Source organism: Telopea speciosissima, chromosome 5 (assembly GCF_018873765.1).
Source record: "Telopea speciosissima isolate NSW1024214 ecotype Mountain lineage chromosome 5, Tspe_v1, whole genome shotgun sequence".
Taxonomy (NCBI): domain Eukaryota; kingdom Viridiplantae; phylum Streptophyta; class Magnoliopsida; order Proteales; family Proteaceae; genus Telopea; species Telopea speciosissima.
The window spans coordinates 16,443,241-16,451,445 of NC_057920.1; the positions used below are offsets into that span (position 1 = coordinate 16,443,241).

The following is an 8,205-nucleotide window of genomic DNA, read 5'->3' on the forward strand; positions in this document are numbered from 1 at the left end:
TCTCTTAAATAGGTAGATAGCTTCTATTGTGGATCTTCCTGGCAAAAAATCAAATTGGTTCTCCTACATAGGTACATAGATTTCATGTTTGTCCAGTGGAATAGGCGTTCTTGCGGCACCCACAGTCAGAGAAGCCATCTTCTACTGCAATCAATATTCTCTATCTGGGCCTTCGTTGATGTGTTCAATCACCAATTTGGCTCTCCTCCAGCCGTGGCGTTAGCTGGAGGATCTAGCCCAGCAAAACAAGGGTGGTTTTGGTCATTTCACAGGTGGGACCCAAGTGAACCCCCTATGAAATGACCAAACCACCCCCCACCTATTTTTGGGTGTTTTTTTTGGGCTAGACCCTCTGGACGAGAGCCAGATCCTTCAATTGCTCGACTCAAGTCTCTAATTCCTGGAAGGCTCATTTTATTATATTTTAAATTATTTTACTAGGTTAAGATGAAGATACATACTTTGTTTTATAGCGCATGCATACATGTAAGTATTCATCTCTCTCAAATAGGTTTATATTAATTTTGTTGGCTATTTTTTTTTATAGGGCAAGAGATCGTTGCCCGATCGTGAGGGAGCACACAAGGGGATATACATGGATGGGATTTTTTATTTCACAAGGGATGGGGTGTAATTTTGCAAGCTCGTGTGTCTGGGCGCAGGGACTACGCGACCACTAACTAGGCAGCCTCCTTTTTCCTCTTTTTTTTTTTTATATTATACAAGATTCGTATTATTAGTTTATAATATTTAGGGTAAATTACATGGTGACCCCCTGAGTTTTACCCTAAATACAATATGACCCCCTATGTTTCTAAAGTATACACTCAGACCCCCCTAAGAGTGGACGGTGTTAAGCATAAAATTTAAATGGCAATTTTGCTCTTCAATTAAAACAACTCCAAATCCCCCTCTTGGAGACCTTAACAGCCATAGGGAGGTTATGGGATGCGCAGTGGCAGCCTCAAGGGTTGACGCCATCCTATACCAACACCGGTGAGTGCTCTGCAAACTCTAACGACCCTCTAATGAGTATCCCATAGGTTGGAAAAGAGAAAATATGCACCCACCGTTTTCCAATTTCATAAATCCAAAACCACAAAAACTAGTGGCCAGAATGGTCACTGCTAGCCATAAGATAATCGATGATACCTCGAATGAGTCCGGCAGCGACCATCTTGCAAGGATCCAACATGCCAAAATCAATCCAATTTCAGATTTAAGTCCTCCACTGGTGGTGGTTCATAGGGACGTCACCAGCCAAGATTTTGCAGCTAGCATCATCAATAGCCTTCGGCGTCCTTTTGATCAGAGCTCTGAGACCGGAACTCCAAACCAATTAACTCATTGTAATTTTCCCTTCGGCATCCTTCTGATCAGGTATTGGATTTGACGGCAGAGACGGCAAAGGCAGCAAGTTCGTAGAAGGGGACGACTCGTGTTGGCAAGCGAGTGTTCTAATAAAATAAAACTAGGGTGAGTTGGGGTTTAGATTGTGGAGTTGCAAAGGAGTGAGGGCGGGTGAGGTTGTGGGAAAATGAAACAAGAAAAATAAGAAGAGAGGGGGGGGTTAAGCCTATGTGGATGAGGTTGCAAAGGGGTGGGGGCAGGTGAGTTTGCTGTAGGAAGAAGAAGAAAGAAAGCAAAGACAAGTAACAGAGACGATAGTGTGAAGTTTGGGCTACCCTATGGGCAAAATGGTAAGCGCACACCCCATTAGGGGTATATTTGTCATTTTAATGCATCAATGACCAACACGTCAACAACTAATGGGAATGCTCTAACGGAGTGGGGTTGAGTGTAACAAGTAACCTAAACTCAGGGGGTCCAAATGTATATTTTAGAAACACAAGGGGTCGTACTATATTTAGGGCAAAACTCAGGGGGTCACCGTGTAATTTACCTTAATAATTATTATTTCTTATGGGACGCTGTTCTCTGTGCTTCAGCGCAGGCTCTGCCTAGGCACATGGGGGTGGGCTCAATGACCACCCTACCCCCTGAGTGGCAGGCCCATGTGCCTGGGCACAGCCTGTGCTGCGGCACAAAGAACATTCTCCCATTTCTTATTAATAAAAATAAAAAATAAATCAGAATATCAATTTAATTTGCTGGATTGGAGCGCCTAACACTTTTGTAATCTACAACCTAGCACAAATCGATTTCATGGTCAGACCAATTCATATGGATTCATGTTTTTATTTGAGGGCCCTAAATCTAAGGGTGTCGAAAGAGGATCAGAACCATACCATCCGTTTTACACCCAAATCAAACTGAAACAGTTTGATTCTGGTTTTGACAAATGCGCAATGGTTCGGTTCGATTGAGAACCAGAGACCTGCAATTCTAAACCGATGTTTATAAAACTGATTTCCGAATATAACATGAACCAAGTAAACCAGATTCAAACCAAAACCCTTAGTCCCTTGCCTTAACTTATTTTGACAATTTGATCCTTCTAGACTTCCAAAACATCACAACCATCATTTCAAGAATCATAAATCAGATTAATGACTTAGCTAGAAACAATCCCTGTTCTTTCTCATTCACGCCAAGAAACACTGGAATCGGCGAATTTTTTGACATGAGGGCTAGTTCTTGGTACCTCAGGAGTCTTCTCATAGTCCTGGATTTTTAAAACTTAGTTTTAGCAATTGGGTGGAATATGATAGGTAAAGAGTGCGCCTTAAGGTCATCAGTTTCACAGGTAAACAATACACCTTAAGACTCCGTTTAGTTGCAAAGGGAATTAAAGAAAAGGGAAGTGAAATTTTTATACTTAAAAAAGAAATTTGTGTAATCATTACCCCATGTGACAATATCACTAACTCCAAATCATTCCATATTGGGTAAATTACATATGCCTCCCCTGTACTTTGTCCTAATTACACATTCCTCCCCTTGATTTTCCCACCTTACATACGATTCCCCTATAGTTTTCAAAAAATTACTAATTCCTCCCCTGTCGTTAGCATCCATCTGTTATGTGCTGACATGGCATAATTAGATTTTTTATAATGCCCAAACTAACCCTTGGTCATTGTGAGATGACCCATTTACCCTTTTGATAAAAACCAAAATAAGAAGGAAAAATTTGCCCTTTCTCCTCTCCCAACTTCATCTTCAACCTCGAACCTTGTAATCGCGGCAACGATACCCCTACCGAGTGCTCGAGTATTTATGCTCACAGTGACCATTCTTGTCATTCGATTGTTTTGGGTTCTAAAAGCAGATTCCTTCCCAAACCGGTTTCTTTTTCTTTCTTTTACAATTATTAGAAGCCCTTCTCCATTCTTGTATTATAGGATTCAGTTTCTAGTTTTAAGTTTCAGGGCAGCCAGCCCCCATTCTTGTATTTGTGGCTTGTTAACGCAGGAGAGAGAGAGAGAGAGAGAGAGAGAGAGAGAGAGAGAGAGAGAGAGAGAGAGAGAATGGAGTTACTTCTTCTTCTTCTGCTATCGAAACCCATTCCCACCTTCAGGCCTCAATTTCACCAACTTCTCTTCATTCCATACGGTTCTCTGCTACAAGGTATGCTCTCTTTGTGTGTGATTTCTGTACACCTTGAAAAAGCCTGGATTTATGAATTACCAATGATAAAGGAAACAAAAATTCCATTGAAAAGAGTGATAAAAAAAACTACCAATTATGTTGGTGGAAGTGAATCTTTGGTGCTATTTTGGGTGAGAAGGGAATCAAACAGCGAAAATGCCTGTTAGAATTCAAGAAGGAAAGACATAAAAGCACTGCCGAAATAAGAAGCAGAAAGAAAATAATCAGATCTTTCATCTTATCTCATCTATTGACAGATAAAAATTCAAAAGCGATAAACAAATAAAACAAAAGAAAATTTAAATACAGAATCTCTGCAATCGCATTGAATTCGTCTTCTCCTTCAATCTCTCTCTTTCTCTCTAGTCTCTCCTTCCCGAAATTGATTGCCCTCGGTCGGGAGAAACCAAAGGGCTCCTTCCGCTCTCTGTTTCTTCTTCTTTCTTATTTTTCTCTCGGCAATTATGGAGAAGATGATTTAGATGAAAGACATAAATATAAAACGTGGGCAGAGAGGTTCACAGGTGTTTTTTCTTATGTGAGCGGGACAGAGGTTGCTACTGGTTCGGTTTCTAATGTTTTAGTCCTACCTGCAGCAACCTTTGGTGATCTTTTACCAATCGGTATCCCTTCTTTCTCCTCTAATCTCTTCTTATTTGTTTGTGGTGGAGGCGGCGGCGGGCTGCGGTGGTGGCGGTGATGGAGGCGGCGCTGCGTGTGGTGGCGGTGGTGGTGGTGCGGCAATGGAGTAGGAAAGATATGAGTGTTTTAGGTTGAAGATGATGAGAAAGGTAGAATTGAAAATGCAGTTTTAATTTGTTATTCTGTGATTCCTACGTGATAGAACAAGAGATGCTCCAGCGTGTTCAAGCAGAGCACTGGAAGATTGAAATCAACACCTTCTGTTGTGCTCTTCACGCGGTAATGGAAGCTATGATGATGAACCCATCTGCTGTTCAGTCTTTGCAGTGCGTGAATTTAAAGTTTTAGAGAATAAGAGTTCGAGGAGGAGGAGGCGGCAGCGACAGTGGTGGCGGTGGAGAAGGAGGCACCGGCTGTGGTGGTGGTGGTGGTGGCGGCGGTGGAGGAGGAAAGAAATGAGTGTTTTAAGGTTGAAGATGATGAAAAGGGTGTCATTGTAATTCAACTTGTGTTGTTTTAGAACAAGGGTAATATTGTCTTTTCAAATCATTAACTTACAGCAAACTAACACCGTCAGCCATAAGGGGTCAAAATGTAAGGTGGAAAAATCAAGGGGTGGAAAGTGTAATTAGGGCAAAGTACAGGGGAGGCATATGTAATTTACCCCTTATTGGTTATTAAATTCCACTTTACTTTGCATCCAATTCCCTTTGGTTTAAAATGTAAAATAAATATTACATGTAAAATGTATCTTTACTAGACATGGTAAGAAATTTAAGTAATTTATACAAACACATGTGGTAACGAATACAAATGTTTATTTTGTAGATTTGAAATTTTTTCCTTTCCTTCCCTTCCGTTTAATTCCCCTTGCCACGAAACGGAGCCTAAGGTAAACATGCCAGCCGACTAACACAACACTTTAACAAACAGTTCAATAGAATCTTTCATAAAAGACAATTGTATTCCTTTTTTTTTTTTCTTTGAGAGGAGGGGGGGCGTTTGACTCAATCATCTCAGTGACCGTTGACAGATAGACTATGTGGTTTGGACCAGTCTCAAAACAGTGATCCAGATGACTGTGCTATTACAGACACTTACATCCAGAGTTTTGTGACATTCAGAAATGATGCATGTAGCGATGATATTTAACAAAAAAAATATATATATATCCGAAGGAGAGAGAACAGATAGCTATAAAAAATACCCCATTGTTGTATTGACAATTTAAGGTGTTTGAGCAGAAAGACTGAAGTCAGTGAGTTGTATGTAATATGTTCCAAATCACACAAAACATAGGCACACCATCGACAGAAATATCCATGTACAGTCAACAGATTACGTACAGAAAAACGAATACCTAGGATATACTTTGTAAACCCATACCCTGATTGCCTTGTCATTTGTTTCCCATTCTCAATTAATTCATTGCTAACCTTCCACTTTCAACGTCGGCCCTAAGAGAACAAGGTTCCAAAAATGAGATACTTTACAACATCATGGTAAATAGAGAATGAAAGCAATATTAATACTCTTACCACATTAAAAAGAGATATGAAAACAACACAAAATCCTATCATTATTTACAGATTGAGGTTTGAAGGCAAAAAAATGAAACATGAAGCATAAAATCAATCATTTCACATAAAGAAGGAACAAGAACCAGCGGTAAGACATAAAAATTTGTATAAGATGCAACAAAGAAGTCCAAATATCACCCTACTGAATAATATGGCAGCAAAAGTCACTTTCAGTATTTGTATCACATCCATACCCAACTGACATTAACTCAAACATAACAATACTCTGACAAGACACAATGTAGCCAACAACATGAAGCACATTGGAGATTTAATGTTATTTCAGTTTAAGAGAAGATTATGTCAAGAAAAGTATCCCCAAAAACATTGACAATAAACTTCCATCATAAAAGAGTATAGGACAGCAAACAACTCTCAAAATAAGCCTACTCCAAACTGCTTTAGGTTTGGCTTCACAAATTCTCTTCTAGCAGTCCACTCTAGTTAGGGCAAAATCTTCAATTAGCCCATAAGCTGTAAGCCTTCCTGTCTATCCTCAGTTACCTCACCATATAACGCTAAGTCACCATATAATGAATGATATACAAATTTCACTACTTTCACCAAGCAGTTCCTATGAGTGCAGTTTCTCCCCTCTAATGTGTCATCTAACAAGGAAACTAAACATCATTTCCAAAAGCCCTTCCAACTGCCTAATTAAATGGAAAAGAATGAATCAAGAAAGCAATGCTCACTGCTTCACTCTTATCCATGTAACTTAAATTTGATTCACAAGTAAAGATCTTGAGTAATTACAATTGACAGGTAAATTACATACCTCATTCACATTACCCAAGTGCATTACTGCTAACAAAGGAAAAGTGATGAAGTTTTTGTAAGAGACTAGCATTTTGCAATAAACATGCAAGGGCCAATTAATGTCATCACCCTAATTTTCTTTCAGTAGAAGGTAAGCAGCTTGAAACTTGATTGATTGCTAAAACCACACATAAGAATAGGTTTTGAATCTCTGCACTTTGTTGTGGGAGTAGCAGTATGAATTTATAATGATATTTGTTTCAACTAATTTCAGTAAAAAGGATACAAGATAATGATACTCAAGTAACGTTGGCCTTGGATGATTCAATGTCCTAGGGTTGAGATGAGGTTGAGATAGACTCAACCTCTTGAGGATAGGAATGAGATATATCCGTTATACACCCCTGCAAGCTCAATGGGAACCCAAATATCATAGTAAATTAAAACAAAAGGTTCTATACTGATATTATCTGAAAGAGGGTAAACAACACGAGTTTGCTTGCAAAAGACACAAGCATCACAAAAAAAGTCATTAGGATTACACTTCTGAAATAGATTAGGAAGAACAAGAGCTAAAGTCCCTAAGAGGTGGGTGGCCCAAACACCGATGCCACCGATGTAACTCTAATAAGGCAAAAGCAAAAGCAAATGAATCTAACTGGTGAGCCTGAGGGGTAAGAGTTGACGCCGCAGGGGGACGGTCCTCTAGCAGATATAAACCACCACTCAATCTACCACTGCCAATCGTTCCCCCCCCACCGGTCACCAAGTCCTGAAACACACAGTGAGATAGAAAGAAGGTGACCTTACAATTCAAGTCTAGAGTAATGCGAAAGAAGACTCGTAGAAAAATTAGGAAAATGAAGGACAGACGATATAGATAAAATGGTAGTGAATGGAGCCTTTCCCAAAGACACAGGAAAAGGAGCCATCAGCAATCCGAACATGTTCTTTACCTGAACCCGGATAAAAAGTAGAGAATTGGCTAGAGGAGCCTCTCACATGAAGCACAATGACCAATAAAAGAGATACCTGAATGCACAAAGTTGGAGGCAAAGGAGGTCGAACCAGATGTGGCAGATGCAGCAACGGATGGTAATGATGAGGAAGTGGGCTCCAACTTACACATCAGATGACGGAGAACCAACAACTCATCCTGGGAAAGCTGGTCGTCTGTGGATGTGTCATATAGGACAGGGTTGAAGGTTCAACCAGTCCCAAAACAGGATCTTGATTCAAGGGAAATTGGTTCAGTTCGATAGGTTAAGGCTGGGATGGTTTGATAGGTTAGAGTTTAGGTCAAGGGTTAGGTTTAGTGTGAAAGAATGGGTCTGGGACAGTAGGAAAGCCAAGGGATCAATCAAAACAATTCTGCAGCAAGGTTTCTCCTCTGCCGGTTGGAGTAGCAGGCTGAAAACTAGGGTTTTGAAGGTAGTTAGGGAGATTTCTTGTACAGGACAATCAGCAGGTTGGAAGGGGTTGAAAGGGGGATTGAGTGGTGTCCTAGGATGGAGGAAGGGATGCTCAAAAGATGGAAGAAAAGTGATGGCTGGATAGGGCAGGAGAGAGGGGGAAGTAAATTAGAAGTATGGAAAAATAGGTTCAAACCAGGTGCAGCAGCAAGGGGAAGGCAGCAGTGACTCTCAGTTGTAGAAGAAAGGTCTTGTAAGGG

At 40.3% G+C, this 8,205-nt stretch overlaps 1 long non-coding RNA gene across 1 annotated transcript; it reads right to left on the bottom strand.

The window, feature by feature from the left end:
• Positions 1 to 5,383: 5,383 nt before the first annotated feature.
• Positions 5,384 to 6,710, bottom strand: LOC122662221. Its single transcript, XR_006332993.1, has 2 exons — positions 6,663 to 6,710; positions 5,384 to 5,651 (listed from the first exon to the last, which is right to left on the bottom strand). It is a non-coding gene; the product is annotated as an uncharacterized LOC122662221 (long non-coding RNA).
• Positions 6,711 to 8,205: the final 1,495 nt, after the last annotated feature.